General features: G+C 40.4%; 1 long non-coding RNA gene across 1 annotated transcript in view; it reads right to left on the bottom strand.

The window, feature by feature from the left end:
* Positions 1-17,603, bottom strand: part of LOC122458995 — a 76,438-nt gene extending 58,835 nt beyond the window's left edge. The window contains exons 1-2 of the long non-coding RNA XR_006279393.1: positions 17,535-17,603; positions 16,756-16,835 (exon numbers count right to left, since the gene is read on the bottom strand). This is a non-coding gene — a long non-coding RNA (uncharacterized LOC122458995). The remainder of the gene's footprint in view (positions 1-16,755; positions 16,836-17,534) is intronic.
* Between the last annotated feature and the right edge of the window lie 1,089 nt (positions 17,604-18,692).

Here is an 18,692-nt window from a genome sequence, read left to right as displayed (position 1 = left end):
ATTCCCAATTAATATAAATATTTCTATACTCAAATGACTTCTTATATTAGTAACCAGCTATAGCATCAAATGACCTGCTATAGCTGTACATAAGAAATCTTACTAGTCACATAATATATTATATGAAGGCTTGCATTTAGATATGAATCATTTGCAAATATACATCTCAAAATAAGCTAATGCCATCTTTAGTATCTGAGGGACAACCAAAACGTTCACATTTAAATAGAAACATGAATTAGAAGTAACCGATATCTACTACAAAAGATTTCCCAATCATAAATGTTCTTTTAACTTTTGAGAAATGAGGATTTTACAGTGTTTATAGTAGAAATCTGTTTCAATAAGGCTATTTTGTAAAACTTAAAAACTATAGATTTTTCTCTCTGTAAAGAGAATAAGTAAATTAAACCCACTTTTATGACTTAGGATTTGCTGTCAGAGCTATAAACTAAGCACTATTCCTCTTTGTAATGGCCTGAATAAAGAACATCCTTATATTCTTTACAGGATCAGGTCTTTTTATAAAACATGAATATCTTACAAAGTTTAGTTTCCTCAAGATAAAGACCATCTCTATACTATATTGGTATCTTAGTGAAAGTGATGCATCCTGTTTATTGGGAAGGGAATCATGGTTGTTTGCCTTTTTGACTAAGTGATTCCTAGATTTTCAACCTATCATTTGCAATACATGTAAAGTGTTTAATCCTGTGCAATAGTCTACAAAAGCACAATACCCATATACATATTTCAGAACATGGTATAAGAAAAACTACTGTAGAATGTTAAAATAAAATAGAAGTAATAAAGCTATATTCCAGAGTCTATATAAACACACATAGAGGTAATAAATAGTATTTATGGCTAAGCAGGTGTTATCGTCTCTGACCTTTGAAGCCAGTTATGCCGGGAGAGAGCAGAGATTTCTTTAAAAAAAAAAAAAAAAAAAAAAAAAAAAACAAACACACCACACCCACACCCTACCATTGTAAGAATGAATTTTATTAATAAAAATTTTTGCATCAATATTGAGATTTGTTCCCGATATAAAATGAGAGTAATTTTCTAATCCAGCCATGGCATTCTTTTGTATGACCTGTAAAGGCTGTAAATGAAGCTTTTCTGCACATTAAGTTCTTGAACAAATAAAAAAGCCTATGGAAGTTTACCAAGATATGATATTTACTATCTTAGAGAGTAATGAAAATTTACATCACAGGTTAACTTTTAGAAACAGGACTACAATATTTGTAACCTACTTCATTTTGGAATGGACCTTCCTAGGTTTCAGAGAGATGTTTCCACCATTCTGTTTAGTGGAATTTGCCAACATTTTAGGTGCCGGAATAAATCCTGGTCTTGTTTATCACTCTGAATGGTTGTAAAAGACATCATTTCAGTCAAAAATCCAAATGGCAGATTACCCATTTAAAGAAAACAAGGTGTTGAATTGCAAAATGCCAGAGGGGCACTACATTGGCAGACTTTGTATTTATCACATGATTCTTAAATAAAGTCTTTAAAAGCTGCATGATTTTTAGAACGGACTATTGAACTTTTGTCAAAATGTCACAAATCCAACATAATATAGTTTATAAGGAGCGTAAGACTTGGGCAGAGGGATGAAATAAAGATTTCTCTGCTAGCACTAACAAATTAATGTTAGATTTTTGGTCATTTTAGATCAATTGCACCATTATACCTTCAACTGATAAAGTTTGTGGATCGATTCTGACTTCTTGCATCCCTGTATCTGTTAAAATTCTTAAGGAAAATAATCAGTTTGAGTACAACATGCTTAATAAAACCAGTAGCTATAGATTTACACTCTAAACAATATTATAATAAATGAATATTCTTTTATAATATACAAGTCATAAAATGTATGCAAAAATATGCATATATTTTATTATATGTACAATCATGATAAGCTACCTAAGTGGTTATCTGGATGTATAGTTACTAGCCATTTGCATGCTCAGTTACTGTTATTGTGTATGCAATCACAATAGTTGAACAGTTACAAATCTGAAAATTTAGGCCTAAAAATCTTGTCTTCAGTGTTAACAGCCTTATTGATTCTAGCATAACTATTAAGGACAGAAATGTTTCAATTTAACCTCCTTCGTTGCTTTTTCAGAGAAGCATCGAACCACTGGGCTAGAAGGACCCACAAGGGTCATCTATTCTAATCCCCTGCCAAGATGTAGGATTTGTTGTGTCTAAATCAACCAAGATAGATGGCTGCCAGCCTCCATTTGAAAATCTTGAGTGAAGGAGCTTACATGACCAGGGCTGAATTAACTCTCCTGTGGGCCCAGGGCTATTACATTTTGTGGGGCCCCTGTATACAAGTCTTCTTCCTGGGAGGGAGTTTGGTGCAGGAGGGAACTGGGGCAAGGGATTGGGGTGCAGGAGGAGGTGCGGGGTCTGGGAGGGAGATTGGTTTGGTGCAGGAGGGGGATTCTGATCTAGGGTAGGGGGTTGGGTGGAGGAGGGGGTGTGTCAAGGGTCCTTCCCCACTCTGAACTCTAGGGTACAGATGTGGGGACCTGCATGAAAGACCCCCTAAGTTTATTCTTACCAGCTTAGGTGAAAAACTTCCCCAAGCTACAAACTTTGCCTTGTCCTTGAACCCTATGCTGCTACCACCAAGCGTCTTACCCAAAGACCAGGGAAAGAGCCCACTTGGAGATGTTTTCCCCCAAAATATCCTCCAAGCCCTACACCCCCTTTCCTGGGGAAGGCTTGATAAGAATCCTCACCAATTTGTACAGGTGAACACAGACGCAAACCCGTGGATCTTAAGAACAATCAGCTTCTTAAAAGAAGAATTTTAATTAAAGAAAAGGTAAAAGAATCACCTCTGTAAAATCAGGATGGTAAATACCTTACAGGGTAATCAGATTCAAAACATAGAGAATCCCTCTAGGCAAAATCTTAAGTTTAAAAAAAAAAAAAAGACACAAAAATAGGAATATACATTCCATTCAGCACAGCTTATTTTACCAGTCATTAAACAAAAGGAAATCTAATGCATTTCTAGCTAGAGTACTTACTAATTTAACAGAAGTTCTGAGGCTGCATTCCTGATCTGTTCCTGGCAAAAGTATCACACAGACAGACAGACCCTTTGTTCCTCCCCCTCCAGATTTGAAAGTTTCTTGTCTCCTTATTGGTCATTTTGGTCAGGTGTCACCAAAGGTTATCTTAGCTTTTTAACCCTTTACAGGTGAAAGGGTTTTGCCTCTGGCCAGGAGGGATTTTATAGCACTGTATACAGAAAGGTGGTTACCCTTCCCTTTACATTTATGAGAGGGTGAGAGGTGCAGGCTCTTTCCAGGAGGCACTTACCACCGGCAGCTCCCAGAAGCAACTGTCTCCCAGCACGTTTCTGTGGCCCCTGAGGGGAGGGGACAATGTGTTTCGTGCGCTGCCCGCACCCGCAAGCGCCACCCATGTAGCTCTCATTGGCTGATTTCTGAACAATGGGAGCTGTGATGATGGTGCTGGGGGTGGGGGCAGTGCACAGAGCCACCTCCTGCCCCTGACCCCGCCAGGGGCCGCAAGACATGCCAGCAGCCAGCCACTTCTGGGAGCAGTGTGGGGCTGTGGCATGCAGGCAGCCTGCCTGTGCACCCCTTTTAGTGGCCCTGTGATTTATTTTTGCTGGGACCCCTTGAAACAGGGTCCTGGGATGCAGCCTCTAAAGCCCCTGCCTTAATCTGGCCCTGTCCACGACCTCCCTAGGCAGTCTGTTCCATTGTCCTACAGCTCTTACAGTTAGGAAGTTTTTCCTGAGATTTAATCTACATCTGCTATGCTGTAGTTTAAACCTTTTCTCCATCTTTTTTATGGCAGCCTTCCAAGTATTTGAAGACCTCTATCATGTCCCACCTTAATGTTCTCTTTTCAAAACTAAATATACCCAGTATATTTGCTTGTGTGGCTTGCATTCCATCCCTTTGATCGTCTTTGTTGCTCTCCTCTGGATCCTTTTATAGATTCATAGATACTAAGGTCAGAAGGGACCATTCTGATCATCTAGTCTGACCTCCTGCACAGCGCAGGCCACAGAATCTCACCCATCCGCTCCTATGAAAAACCTCACCCATGTCTGAGCTATTGAAGTCCTTAAATCATGGTTCAAAGACTTCAAGGAGCAGAGAAGCCTCCCTCAATTCAACCATGCCCCATGCTACAGAGGAAGGCGAAAAACCTCCAGGGCCTCTCCAATCTGCCCTGGAGGAAAATTCCTTCCCGACCCCAAATATGGCAATCAGCTAAACCCTGAGCATATGGGCAAGATTCACCAGCCAGATACCCAGGAAAGAATTTTCTATAGTAACTCAGATCCCATCCATCTAATATCCCATCTCAGGGGATTTGGCCTATTTACCCTGAATATTTAAAGATCAATTACTTACCAAAATCCCATTATCCCATCATACCATCTCCTCCATAAACTTATCGAGTAGAATCTTAAAACCAGATAGATCTTTTGCCCCCACTGCTTCCCTTGGAAGGTTATTCCAAAACTTCACTCCTCTGATGGTTAAAAACCTTCGTCTGATTTCAAGTCTAAACTTCCTGGTGGCCAGTTTATACCCATTTGTTCTTGTGTCCACATTGGTGCTGAGCTGAAATAATTCCTCTCCCTCTCCTGAATTTATCCCTCTGATATATTTATAGACAGCAATCATATCTCCCCTCAACCTTCTTTTAGTTAGGCTAAACAAGCCAAGCTCCTTAAGTCTCCTTTCATAAGACAAGTTTTCCATTCCTTGGATCATCCTAGTAGCCCTTCTCTGTACCTGCTCCAGCTTGAATTCATCCTTTTTAAACATGGGAGACCAGAACTGCACACAGTATTCTAGGTGAGGTCTCACCAATGCCTTGTATAACGGTACTAAAACCTCCTTATCCCTACTGGAAATGCCTCTCCTGATGCATCCCAAAACCGCATTAGCTTTTTTCACAGCCATATCACATTAGCAGCTCATAGTCATCCTATGATCAACCAATACTCCAAGGTCCTTCTCCTCTTCCGTTACTTCTAATTGATGCATCCCCAACTTATAACTAAAATTCTTGTTATTAATCCAATAATTAAATTACATTAAAGTTATTTTCAGTTTCTCTACATCCTTTCTATATACTGGTGACCAATATTGGACACAGTACTCCAGCTGAGGCCTCAGCAGCACCAAGTAGAACAGTACTATCACCTCCTGTGACTTGCATGCTATGCCTCTTAAGGCAACCTAAAAATTGTATTTGCTTTTTTTCACAACAACATTGCATTGCTGACTCATGTTGAGGCTGTGATCCACCACAACTCCTGGATCTCTCTCAGCAGTGCTGCTGCCAAGCCAGTTATCCCCCAACCTGTATTTGTTTTTTCTTCCTTAAGTGTAGCACCTTACATTTGTCTTTGTTGAATTTCATTTTGTTGTCAATAACCCCATTCTCCAATTTATCAAGATTGCTATTAATTTTAACTCTATCCTCCAAAGTGTTTGCAAACCCCCCTAGTTTTATGTCATCTGAAAGCTTCAGCAGTATGCTCTGTATATCTACAGCCACATCATTAATAAAGATGTTAAACAACACTGGACTCAGAACAGATCCCTGTGGAACCCCACTTCAGACCTACCTCCAATGTGACTTCATTCCATTAATAGCTGTGCTTTGTGTGTGGTTGTTGTAACTAATTACGTATCCACTTAATGGTAGTTCCCCTAAGCCTCCATTTCTCCAGCTTACTTATCAGAGTGTCATGGGGGACTGCGCTGCCCTGCTGAAGTCCAAGTATATTATGTCCACCACATTCCCCCTACCCACCAAATCAGTTACCCTGTCAAAGAAGGAAATCAAGCTAGTTTGGCATGATTTGTGCTTGGTAAATCCATGCTGGCTGCTAGTGATCACCCCTTCATCCTCCAGGTATTCGCAGATTGAATATTTTATACATTGCCCTAGTAGCACCCCAGGTATTGATGTCAGGCTGACTGGTCTATAGTTCTCTGGCTCCTCCTCCCCACACCCTCCTTTTTTAAAGATGGGCACTACCTTAGCCCTTCTCCTGTCTTCAAGGACCTCTCCTGTCATCCATGAGTTGTGTGAATATTATTGCCAGTGGCTCACAGATTTCCTGAGGTAAATAGCATCAAACCCTGCTGATGTGAATTCATTCAAATTAGTCAGAAGATCTCCGACATGATCTTTACTTATCCTTATCTGCATCTGTGATAAATGAAAGGGGGTAGCTCCCTTTTATGGGCATCCAGCCAGCTATAAAATCCCTCTTAGTAGCAATTCTCTACTTGCTTTACCTGTAAAGGGTTAAAAAGTCTCCCTGCAATGCATAGGTAAAAGGAAGGGAGCGGGCACCTGACACAAAGAGCCAATGGGAAGGCTAAAACTTTTTTAAAATTGGGAAAAAACTTCCCATTTGTCTGTCTGTTGCTGTCCTCGGGAGAGAGAGACACGGGCAGTAACTATGCCATAAAAAGCTTTGGGCCAGGTATGAAAAATCATTGGAATCATACCTAGAAACTACTCATTTGAAACCCCCAGATATGCAAGTAGATCAGGAAATGTCTAGAAAGATGCGATTAGGTTTATGTCTTCTAATTTCTTTAAGGCTTGTGAATTCCTCTGTGCTAATCCCAAATGCTTTTGTTTTGCTTGTAACCTTTAAGCTGGACCTCAAGAAAGTTACTCTTAATGCTTAATCCTTGTAAGTGCCCCCCCCCCATCTAGCAATAGCCTGAGTTTCCAGATGTATTTTCTTTCTTTTTGTTTTTAAATAAATTTTAACCTTTTTTAAAAACAGGATTGGATTTTTGTGTCCTAAGAGGTTTGTGCACGTTGCTTAATTAGCTAGTGGCAACAGCCGATTTTCTTTCTCACCTCTTCCCCAGAGGGGGGACTGAAAGGACTTGAGGGTACCCCACAGGAAGGAGTTCCCAAGTTTGCCTTTCTGGATTCTCAAAGGGGTTTTGCACTTGGGTGGTGGCAGCATCTACCCATCCAATGTCAGAGGAAAGCTGTAATGTTGGGAGTTTAATACAAGCCTGGAGTGGCCAGTATTAATTTTTATAATCCTTGTGGGCCCCACCTTCTGCACTCAAAGTGCCAGAGTGGGGAATCAGCCTTGACCGTATCCTTTCCCCTTCACTAGTCACATATGTTTGTCTACTTTGCTTCAGTCTTCTAAAAAACAACATTGAGCTGAGCAGCTCTGCCTTTCTATCATCTGTTACAAGCTCACCTTCTCCATTGAGATGCCCACCCACACCAACCCTGAACTTTCTTTTGTCTGACCTATTTGTAGAACCCCTTCTTGCTGTCTCTAACATTTCTTGCCAGCTGTAACACACAAGTTGGCTTTTCTGATTTTGTCTCTACAGTCCTGTGCTATTCCCATGTATACTTCCTTGGTGACATGCCCCTCCTTCCATTTCCTGTATGTATCCCTTGTGTTTTTTAGATGGCTAAAAAGCTACAGTCACATAGGCTTCCTGTGATTCTTATCTTTCCTCTGCATCGGAATAGCTTGATGTTGATCCTCTATTATTAGATCTTTTTGGAACTGCTAGCCTCCTTTTCTTCCTAATTGGTCTTTCCATGGGATCTTGCCTACTATTTCTCTGGATTGGTTGAAATCTGCCTTTCTGAAGTCCAGTGTCCTTGTTTTGCTGTTCTTATGCCCTCCTTTCCTTAGGATCTTGAATTCTATTAGATCATGATCACTTCCTCCCAAGTTCAAAACCACCTTCATATTTGCAAATAATTCATCTCTGTTGGTCAACACCAGATCCAAAATGGATGATGATGCTGTATGATGCACATTCAGTGCTTAGAATTATGTTATACATTGGGCTCACAATATTACCAGTTCTATTACCAGTTCTATCAGTATTCTCTATTTTAAACACAGGGAAGCTCTCACATACTGAAGAATTGCATTGTCTAACCTCCATTAGAATTCACACCATACAAATCCAGAGTATCAGCTGAAAGCATGATCTCTTTGGCCCAGCTTCACAAAGGTAGTTAGGCACCCAAGTTCCATTTTTAGGAGTCACTGTGATCCCAAATCTCTGTTTGACTGTTGCCTAACCCTGTTAAACTCACTTGACACCCAAGTTGTTGCAGTAAAAGTACCCCAAGGTGTCCATGTTTCTGTCTCTGAGCATGCACACTGCTGCCTCACTCTGGGCATCCAAGCACCTGTCTTCTGCCGAAGCCCCAGTGTGATCTATGAACTGAGGAAAGATAGGTGCTCCTCTGCTTAACTTCTGCATGGGGCCCAATCCAGTTGGCATGTTCAGAGTCCACCTACCTGCACACAGCTGTGGTGGAGAGAAGAAGAAGAATCTGCACCTTTTTGCTTTGTTCCATTCGTCACTGCTTTACATCTAGTAGATGCAAGCTGATCAAAGAAAGATTGAGGCAACAACAACAAAAATCGGTGGATACATGGGATAAGATTTTCAAAAGTTACCTGAGCATTTACAAAAGTGGGTGCCTAGGTACATATTTAGACCCTAAATAAGGGGCCTCATTTTCAAAGTACTGAACACCCAGCTGCTCCCACTGAGTTTAGATCTTGTTCCAGAGAGACTACAACTAACTCACAGTACATCACTGTTTAATGAGCTGTTTAAATTTCTCCTTCTAATATGCATTATTGTACGTGTCAATCTTGGGTTCATCTGCACGATTTCTTAGTTTTGCAAGGTCCCTCTTTGTTCCCCACTAATCCCTCTAGTCTTGATCAACTTAAATAAATGTTTAAACCACCTCAATTTTTGCCACTTCACTAATTAACATTTATTCCATATCATTAATAAACTTCCTGCTCATCAGACCTAGTACTTGGCTCTGGAACAACCCACTACTACATCTCTCTCCCTACTTAGAATTGGCCAGTTATTCCTATTCTTTTTTCCTGTCTATTAACCAGCTGACAGCATTTTCATGTTCATCCCATATTTATAATGCTTCTTTAATAGCCTCATGTGCTTCTGATATTCTTAGGGTTTTTCCCCCCCCTCTCTCTTTTGTCCCCAGTTTCTAAATGACAGCCACAATAACTGACTTTTCCCAATCTCCCACGCTCACACATCTGCTCAACATCTTGTAATCTTGCCACATTTTCAGCTAATAAGAGTTTGTTTGAAAAGCTAGCCCATGTTAGTTTGATGGTATTTAGCACTAGCCAGGCCTCTATCCATACAGCAGTAGACCTCATAGCTGGGTTACCCAGGAGTATCTGATCCCCTGAAGCCTCTCCAGAGAGAGGTAGGAGTTTAGTTACTTGTTCTCTGCTCTCTCATGGAGCTACTAGAGCATTTAAGACCACATTAGCCCTACAGATTCCCCAGGAATTAATAGACCCACCATGTTAACAAGTACATGTTTCCTGGGTATGCTAAAAATAAGGCCTTGTGGAATCATTTGCCTATTTGCCCAGACACTGCTATGTTAAGTTATATCATATGAGTCAGGAATTCTACACCTTTATATTCCTGACAAATCTTTCTAAAAGACTAAATAGGGTAAGATATATTTAATTCTAGTTCATATTAACTGAGAAAAGAGAAAACCAACATATTTAGAGGTATTAAACCTTAGAAGTAGTTAGCTGTTTTCCCAAAACCCCTAACATTCTTTTACATCTTTGTAAAAAGATGTGTATTTCCCTTTTGTTTGTCAGCACTGAGCTACTGTACTGCTCTGTATCTTTTTCTTGATTTCTGATGCAGTGAGTGGCTATCTGATTTCCTTTGCTATATCAGAACTATTATTTTTTCTACTCTTGATGCAGCATAAGCAAGCAAAGGACAGCAGAAGGACATCGAAACCATCATGCATTGCCTTTTATTTCACAGTTTTTTTCATCTGCTCAACAAATAACAGAAACCACGGTTAATCACTGCATACTTCTGGTTCCCTGGGCACTCATGGAGCTCTCCTTATGCTCTTCAAAAAGGAGGCACTTGCATATATCCGATCTAAATTATGCCAAGAAGTGTGATCATATAGTGGAACAAAGTAATGGAGAAAAAAAATACCTGCTCAATAAAAACAGAAACCAAGCTAATAATCACTTCACATTTCCAGCTCCCAGGGTATTGGAACAACGTACTAAATACATAGATATCCATTCCAATATTAATTTCATAATCTTTCAAACACATTTAGTCTTGAACTTTAAATTCTATTCCTTCATGCAAGAAATTCGGTGGCACAATTAACAATTATTGTTTTCTTCTTTCTTGTCTTTATTTTATTTTCACCCTCCTTTAATCTCACTTCTCTCTTTCACTAGTTATTTCACCTATTGCTTTTCTTTGTCATTATCTTCTTTATCCCCTCTCATATTTTATTGGCTGCTTTTTTCTTTTTATTAGCCTCCACTAAGGAAAGTGGCACTTTGTAAATATGGGGCTTTGAGAGAAGCTTGGAATCTAGTTTTATCCAAACCATGAGTGATGTTATAAGATCATGTGGATTAGACTCCAGACATGAGTGAAAACTGGAAGTAGTTGAAGGATGTGAGCAAGGGAGTTTCTGATTAACTTTTTATGCTTCAACATGTTTTGAGATGGTGTGTTTGTATTATGAGCCATGGATATTATTCAGCAAAGAAGAACTCCAACATCAAAAGAATAAGATTATAATAGTGGGTCAGATTCTCAGCATATGTAAATTGACATCACTCCATTGATGTCAATGCTCTCAAAATCCAAATCACACACCTAGCAACCAAATGATGTTATCAATGGTGACTAATAACTGCAGCAGGTTAACCCATTAAGGCAACAGGAGATAATATGAATGCTGTTAAATCCTAAAATACTATGTTAAAAAGTTGCAAAGTCAAACACTCAAAAGTTAGGAAAAGCCAGAGTTAAGGTAGCCTGTGCAATCTTAATTTGGCCTCCTCATACATATGCATGATGATACAGCCATTAACTACATGATCACATACTATTTTTTCCACAGGATCCCTGCTTCAGTCAGTGCACAGGTTGGACAGTGTTTCGGGAATGAATCAGGGTTGTGTATTGAAGAAAGCTGTTTTTTGTAGGACTTCTGCCTTATTTGTTGCAGACGTTGAGGCATGAACGAGGCAGAGGATTGAAGAAAGAGAAAGGGCATTGTTAAGGCAGTTAAATTCTGCCCTGATATTCCAATTCTGTCTGTGCCACCTGGGTAATTCTAGGTAAGTCACATAAACCACATTTTTCACAGGTGGTCACTAATTTAATGAATGAATATTGAATAGCTGCTGCTTCACTGAGCATTGTCCATACCATGTACTGAATGAGACAAGGGTCTTACACACAGACTCACTGTGCCAGACCCTCGGCTGGTGTAAATAAGCACAGTTTGTGTATTTCTTCTATCATCTTTCCTGGAAATTGTTATGTTTCTCCATACAAAGAGCAAACAGATACACTAGCCAGAGAACTGCTATTAAATTAAAACAACAGCAAAACAAAGGGGGGGGGGTAAATTATCCATGCTAGCACACAACATGCCTGTCTCCGGTGTAACAGTCTGCAATTAAATGAAGATATTGTGGCTACCAGTCTCAGTAGATAGACAAGTTCTTTGAGATTTAAGGTGCAGAACACAGAACCACAGTGACAATAGCAGCATATTTATGTACATCAAAGTACTTACTTCACACTGACAGAATGGCCTGCACTTTCCATGGTCTGGCTAAGGACAGCCCTTTAGGTCTCAGTCCTACAGTTGTCACCTCTCTATGGGTGGAGACCTACAACTCTCTCTCCAGAGCAGGGATTTGGGATTGTTGTCCCCCTGCCATTCACTATGACTATCCCAGCAGGTTTGGCCTTCATCAGCACTTGCAGCTCTCCCCCTCTCAAGGGATAATGACAGGGTTACCAGTGACTAGCCAACTTTCGCAAAGCACAGTACACTTATTTTAGGACTAATACACCACAGAAAAAACATCACAAAATAACAAACAATCTACATGCAAGCTAAGTTTACTAGACATCACTCCTCTTCCACATGAAGATCTGCTAGGTTCCCACAGTCCTTCAAACTCTTCAAGAAGGGTTTAGCCCTTTAGCTTACCAATTCACATCAGCTTGAGAATCAAATGAAGGACCCTGAGCCAATTCAAGCTCATATTTTTTTTCTTTACCAAACCTTTTGAACCCAGCCTGAACTGATATGTGCAATTCCTTCCTCCCCAAAGGTGGTACTTCTCTGGAGCTATCTGTCCTGGGATTTGCAGTAAATACTCCCACCTGAATTAATTCCTGGTGGGAGCTCAGCAACCCTCCCTATGGACTAGCCTATAATTCCTAGCTCACAAAGATATATCTAACATTTATAAATACCCAAGTTTATCAATAATCCCAGGACCCACAGAGCCTGCAATATTTATCACAAATGAATTTTAACATTGATCACTCACAATTCTGATTGTTCCTGTTGGGAAACTACATCTGTTTTCCATCTATACAGTTAACTCAGGTGACTGCTACAATTGCTGATATAGAAGTAAGGACGGAGGTGATAGCAGTAGGAAATGATGCGACACAAGTGAAAGTAGTTGGTGGGTCCAATTAGAAGCTGGAAAATGAAACAGTCTCACTTGGGGAAACTTATGTGACTAACTCTCAAATGACTTTTTAAAACCTTTTATAAATTTATAAATTCTTTTTACTATGAGAACACAGTAATTGTTATAAATTGCTAAGACCCAAAGAAGAGCTCTGTGTGGCTTGAAAGCTGGTCTCTCTCACCAACAGAAGTTGCCACAATAAAAGATATTACCTCACCCACCTTGTCTCGCTGTCATGCTAAGAATATACGAATGTGAAATGTGCTTTTGCCATACATTATGAATCAGTGTTATTGTCTATAAAATTCTTATATTTTAGGTAAGGGGGAAGTGATTTTGTAACCTTTGTAACTGATTGCTTCTGTTGTGTTTTTTGGTTGGTGTTCTTTTAATTTGCATGGTTCCTTTGTTAGGATAAATGAATATAAATTTTTGAAATTAAGTGATTTCAAACCAGCAACTCTGCATCTTCTATTGTGAGACAGGGTTCAGGCAATAAGCTTGTCACAAGAAAAAATATTTAATACATGGAGAATGTACTTTATTCACTTAGGGGTACCTACAACCAGTCCCAGAGCACAGCTCTAGGCCCTGATTCAGGAAAGAATCCTTATTCATGACAGCACTTAGTATATTCTAAAAGTTAAGCTTGTGTTTTGGGGATGCCATGAATAGGAGTGGACTTAAGTACATGCTTAAATGTACTGGCCCATGTGTTGATGGAGAGTGACAGGTGCCAGGGAGATGGAATCATTACGTAGGGCTGTAGTAGCCTGTGCACCTATTGTGCTACCCTCCTATCTCCATGCCACTCTGCCCCTTCCCTTGACTACCTTGAGCCTCCAATCCCACCCTCTGTACTGGGATGCCCAGTTCTTCACAGTAGTTAAGCATCTGTTTAACTTTAAGCACATGCATAAGTCCCCTATAAGTTGAGCATATGTGTTTTGCTAAATCCATGCCTTTATCCCCAGCAACCCTAAAAATATAGGAAATTTAAATATTGTTTTCTTTTATATAGCATTGTATTGGGTTTTATTTCTTCTTAATTCAAATGCAAACTGAATGGCATATCTGGATCCTGTTTGTTTTTCAGGAAGGTTTGGGCTGGCTTTAGTGAAATAAAAATCATATTCTTCTTTGTTTTCTATGAACATCAAAATGACAGTGCCTCAATGTTCCAGCCCCAAGAGTATGATATGAAAGAAAAAGCCTGCCTGGTGATTCTGATGCTGCTGCCAAAACATTTTGTGCTGGCTACCCTACAGGCAATGATTTCTCTAGGCAAGGGCATCTCCAAGTAGCTCATTCCACAGTTAGCACCCAGCACCAGTCCATCTGCACCCAGCACTTGGTATTGTTTCTTTCCTTTTCTCCATACTTGCAACATCAGCCTTCTCTGGGTGTCTCTCCTTTCCTTCTTGCAACTACTTCTCTGCAAGAAAGCCTAGTTGTTTGTAATCTGTTGTGGGCAAAGGTCATTTTCAGCTTTATCTCCAAAGACCTCCAATGTGGAGTTGATCCCTATCCAGCGTTATTGTCAAAAATGTCCCCGTGCACAGGCACTGTTAACCTGTGTAAATGGACTCCCACCTGTCTATAACCTACTGATTGTTTGCTGCCAGGCTGTAAATCTTTATGACTCAGTTGCAGTGCACCATATGTTTCTCTGTATGAGAATGGCCACGTGAGGTTTGCTGGTGAGTTCCCAGTGCTTATGAGCTGAACATAGGGATGCTAAAAAATCATCATCATTTTTTTATGATTTATATAGTATGTCAGGCACTTTAGTGTCATATAGGAACACAAGATCCTTGCCTCCAAAACTTACAGTCTAAATTGATAGAACCAGATGCTGTTCTCAGTAAATCAGCATAGCTCCTTGGATTTTTTTTTTTCACATTGCTTCTACCTGGAGCAATCTTCATTATCTATCATATGTAATTACAGATCATCACCTCTTCCACTGTGACTCAATGTGCAGCTACCAGTAGAGAAGTGATTTTATTCTCAGTAATTTCAAAAACACTTGTTGAAGCCAACCTGTAGTACATAATTAAGTTGAAAATCTTTTCATTGTTCATAATGGTTTGTAAATAACTGTAAGACCTGCATAGCTCCATGCTTCCTGTATTCCTACAAGATGACACAAGTGTCCATTTATCAGTTGTTGGGTTATAATAGTCCACTGTTGACAAGTTACAGAAACCATCATCTCCTCCAACTACATACAACAGGCCATTTACAGCACAAACCCCTGCATTCTTTCTACATATGTTCATATTTCAATAGCGATATGCTGATTTTCAGCAGCTGGGGGGGCAACAACAGCAAAGTGATGGAGCACTCTTTTCCGTCCTACAACTCTTGTTCACACTTATGAATATGTTATGAATACTTCATGAGGTGAGAACTAGGGCCCATAGACCTTTCAGAAGAAGGTAGCTTTAATGAGGGCTAACTAATGAGAGGGTGGAAACATGATGATCAAGGTGAGAATTCCAAGTATATGGGACTGTGTGGAAGATGGCCTGGATATGAGATGGAGCACAACTCAAATCAGTTAGTTGTGTGGCTTCAGTGGAACAGCATGAGTATGAATGTTGCTTTTCTGCATCTTGATTTGGATTTAGTTTATCCCTTACTCCTGGCTCCGATTACTTAGTCTAGAGAGCCATGCAACAGAATAATAAAAGGGAAAAAATCCTTCTACTCATTTTCTATTTTGCATAGGAATTAATTAAACCAATTAGTTATTCTGCAAAATGCATTTTTGTTCTGTTTTCACCAACACATACCGATTTGATATACTGTTTATGACCACGTTGTGAAAACCTCCTTATGAAATCTGTTTCATTCTCTTACAAATACTGAAAGACATAAAAAGTCAACTACTTTCATAAGAAAAATGTACTTAAACAATCAGATTCCCTTTTCTTATGTATGTTCGGTGCAACTAGCTCCATGTTCTGTATGTATATTGCTTTATTGGAAACGGGGTCTTGAACTATTTTATAGAACTCAATAGAAGTCAATGAGAGTTTTGCCCGAGGACAAAATAAAATCTGAACAGAACTCCAGGACTTGGACGTAAGCTTTTAATAGATTATCTTGTTATGACTGGAAGTTGCAGGTACATGACTATGGCTTTTTTTCACCTGTTCTACCCTGATCTAGGTCCATACCAAAGGCATCCTCTCTGTCAATTCCTGGGGGCTGTGGCAGGACTCTCAGTACTGTTAGGGCACTCAAATTGTTTCTATTCTCTTTCATTTAAGCCATAATTTTCTTTGTATTATATGACTAAGACCCCATGTCTTTGTTTGCAGCTTTGGACTCCCACCTCTGTTAACACCACTAATTACTCCTTCAGGGGCTAGATTCACAAAGGAACTTAGGTGTGGTGACACTGAGCGGTGCCACACCTAATGTTTAGGTGCCTAGAAAATCACTGTGATTTCCAAAGCCTGACTGATGCCTAGGCTCCCTGTACAATAAATACAGGCACCCCAGAATGGGACTCACAAAAGCCACAGTGCTGGGGGGCTCCTCCCCTAAGCTAGACAATGGGAAGTGCCAAACAGAGGGGTATGTGCAGAGGCGGATTACCATTTTGTGGGGCCCTGTGCCAGAGCAAGTGGGGGCCCCTCCCCACCCCTTCTGCCTGAAGTCCCCCCTTCCCCCCAGGCACTCCTGCCCCGCTCCCTGCCCGACGATCCTGCCAGAGAGTGGGAGCGGGGTGTAGGGGCTTTCCTCCACTCCCCCACAGAAGCACCAGGTGGGTGGAACAGGGCAAGCCCCTGTGCCCTGACCCCGGTCCCCAGAAGTAGCGCGGGGCAGGTGGGTCAGGGTGCGAGGATGTCCATTTTTCCAGGGCCCCCAAGCACAGACCCCATTGGCCCAGTGTCTAATCCACCACTAGGTATGTGCTGAGTGCTGCCACACTCTTGGAGACAGGCACCCATCTGGGCTGGAGGGAGGCATCTACAGCATCTCTGCTTGGGATTCTGAGCTCCAAACCCTCTCCTGGCATTAAGCATCTACACCATTTTAACAAGAAGCTATGGGGTATGGGAAGAAGAGGAGGACGACCCCCTCATAACTTTTAACCTAGTGGTTAGGGTACTTACCTGAAAGATAGCCTGTTCAAATCTCTTCTCCCAGTCAGGCAGAGGGGAAACTTGAAGTCTTCGTCATCTCAGGTTAGCACCTATCCACATTTAATTCATATTAACCACTTTTATTCTGATAAGAATATCAACACATGGACTTGCACTAAAATAACTACATCAGTTTTAATGTGCACCTTTTGTTATTTTGCTGCAAGCTTTTATGTGGATAGGCTCTAAGTCTGAGACAGAAAATAAGAGGGAATGAGACGAGAAAGGAAAACAGGGTTTAGTTTGGGAGAGCATGTGGTCTTGTGGTTGGAATGGAGGTTTCTAAATTTAGTTCCCAGATGGGTTCCTTGTGATCTCAGGCAAGTATTGTTATTTAGTATTTGTATTATTGTATCACCTAGGAGCCCCAGTCATGGACCAGTACCCCAGTGGGATAGCCATGTACAAACACAAGCAAAAAAAGACAGACCCTGCCCCAATGAGTTTACAATCTAAATATAAGGCAAGAGACAACAGAAGGAAAAAGACAGACCTATGGGGGAGCCCAGGGAAACAATGAGAGAATACTGGTCTGCATAATAGGCAGCCGTCTTAGCCCACGAGCAGCCCAGTAGCCAATTTGTCCCTGGTGCCCTGAAGGTTACTTATCTGTAAACTGTGCAGAATAGTGTTTATAAACCTTCCAGGGATGTTGTGAGGTTTAATTACTATTTGCAAAATGTCTTGAGATCCTCAGATTAAAGACACTAGAAAAGCAGAGTATTTAGTCACAATAGAATTGCACTTACCAGTTTCTCACTCTCTTGTTCTTTGATCTTGACTGTTAGTTTGCCCTTCACCAGTACTTCATCACCCACCCACTTCCTGGATCCCAATATGACCAGTACTTCAGCTCTTTGCTAATAAAGTACTGAGTAATTCCCTTATGTGTGCTTTCAATAGTCTGAACTAAAAGCATTGCATGCATTTCTGAGGCTCCCAGCACCATAGTGCAGGTGCCAGATTGGTATTGCTTGTGAATTATGAAGAAACAAAATTTAAATAAAATACAATTCACAATGAAATGTTTACACCTACATTTTCAGAGTTGTTGAGGACAAAGGCCCCAATTCACCAAAGCACTTACACATGTGCTTCATTTCAAAGGGACTTACCTCCCAGCTTAATGTTAAACACATGCTTAACTGCTTTGCTGAATCAGGATCTTATACACATACCATATATCAAAGCTAGTAAAAGCTGTGTGGCGACGTGCCCAAGTTTGCCATTGCATATATTAGCCAGTGTGTGCTCACTATCCACATATGCAGCCGTTTCTTGAGATTTTCAAGCAGCAGGGTTCTGGAGAATTGCATATAGGGCCAAATCCCTGTCACCTTTCTCACAAGTGCGGTCCCATTTAACCTGTATGTGTAAGGTGAGCAGGTTTTGGCACATAACTGCACACCATCAGTACCTTAGGTCATTCATTTTTAGAGAAGGCTCAGCTGTCCCACAGAAAATGATAGATATATTCACCTCTCTTTATTCATATGCTACATGTCATATATATATAAGTATATTTATCAAGCTGCACAAATATATTGAAAAGAAGATGCATGTTGTCACAGCAGAGAAGCTATTACAAGCCTTTTATAGCCCTTTCCAATGTCTATATTAAAATGCATTTTAATATAGGGGAGAAATGTCATAAGTATACTTCTTGAAAGAGAATAGCACATCAGTAACAGTGCTTAAAGTGAATCTATTTCTCAAATGAAATGCTCATTTCATTTATGCCAAACCTGGGTTTTTTGTTTGTCTGTGTTTTTCCAGGAGGGGTTGGGTTGCAGAGCAATATTTAGTCCATAAAACACCATGCTTTCTCATAATGTCATGCATCTCACTCACAATAATTCTTTCTTATTAACTGCTTGGGTACAATTTATTTTCCTCTCAGGCAATGA

This window comes from Dermochelys coriacea, chromosome 2 (genome assembly GCF_009764565.3).
Source record: "Dermochelys coriacea isolate rDerCor1 chromosome 2, rDerCor1.pri.v4, whole genome shotgun sequence".
Lineage (NCBI taxonomy): Eukaryota > Metazoa > Chordata > Testudines > Dermochelyidae > Dermochelys > Dermochelys coriacea.
Note: the sequence above shows the minus strand (reverse complement) of the source record. Positions and strands in the feature narration are given on the sequence as shown.